Source organism: Ovis canadensis, chromosome 23 (assembly GCF_042477335.2).
Source record: "Ovis canadensis isolate MfBH-ARS-UI-01 breed Bighorn chromosome 23, ARS-UI_OviCan_v2, whole genome shotgun sequence".
NCBI classification, from domain to species: domain Eukaryota; kingdom Metazoa; phylum Chordata; class Mammalia; order Artiodactyla; family Bovidae; genus Ovis; species Ovis canadensis.
In genome coordinates this window covers 24239832-24240812 of record NC_091267.1, presented here as the reverse complement: position 1 = coordinate 24240812, position 981 = coordinate 24239832, and positions in this window count along the sequence as shown.

The following is a 981-nucleotide window of genomic DNA, read 5'->3' as shown; positions in this document are numbered from 1 at the left end:
AATCCCCTAGTTGTAAATACAGTATGAATGAATAGAATATCAAATAATGACATGAGAGTAATATGTGCCCTGTTCTACTACTAAATACAGATTCATGTAGTCGTGACTCCTAGTATCAGATCCTTGGAGCTACAGGTAGAAAGGGACGGGACCCGCTTCATATGGGATGCAGAAAACGGTTGAGAAGTCAACTTTACATATTTTCCATTAGTCCCTGTGGGGGCACCATTAGAAGCTGAAGGTATACAAAGTAATGCATATTTTGGACAATTTTGTTTCTTAAAATTAATTGCATTTAACTTGTTACCTTCCAACTCAAAGAAATAAACTCAGGCCTCTACTCTAGATTGTTACTCTTGCATAATGTTGAGTCAGCGTAAAGAACAGGAAAACTAAACCTTTTCAAGAAAGTGGAATTTTGCAAATCAAGCCTAAATTATGATTCTGGATGTGCACTATGCTAAAGCAATATGCCAAAGTCAGCTGCAGACCAAAATTAGGAAGGAGAGAAGACAAGATGCTGTATAGAGGCAATGAATAGATCTTTCTACAAGCCGTCACCTAGATGAAGCTGGTCAACTTTTTCCTTTAATAGGAAGCTCAGCCGAGGTGACTGCAGTTACAGTTAGACAACTGCTAGACACAGGCAAGAAATAATAATGTGAAGGTTATGCTACCCGCCTATTCACTCTGCCCTGTGAAAATATCTTACATTTATTTTAACTTCAGGCACAATTACATCTACTACACTGGATGATGAGCAGTCTTTGGCAATTTTTCTCATGTAAATGGCATAGTTGTGTAAGGTAGGAATTGTATTCGTGGTATGGTGCACAGGCTCAAAGAACTTACATGCAAATAGACTGTTAGCATCATATTCAAATATAAAATCCAGAAGAGCTTAAGATAAAGTTAGATATACTGCAAGAGGCAAAAAGCATCTTGTTTAAATATTTTAATATTTTTAAGTACTACTTGCAA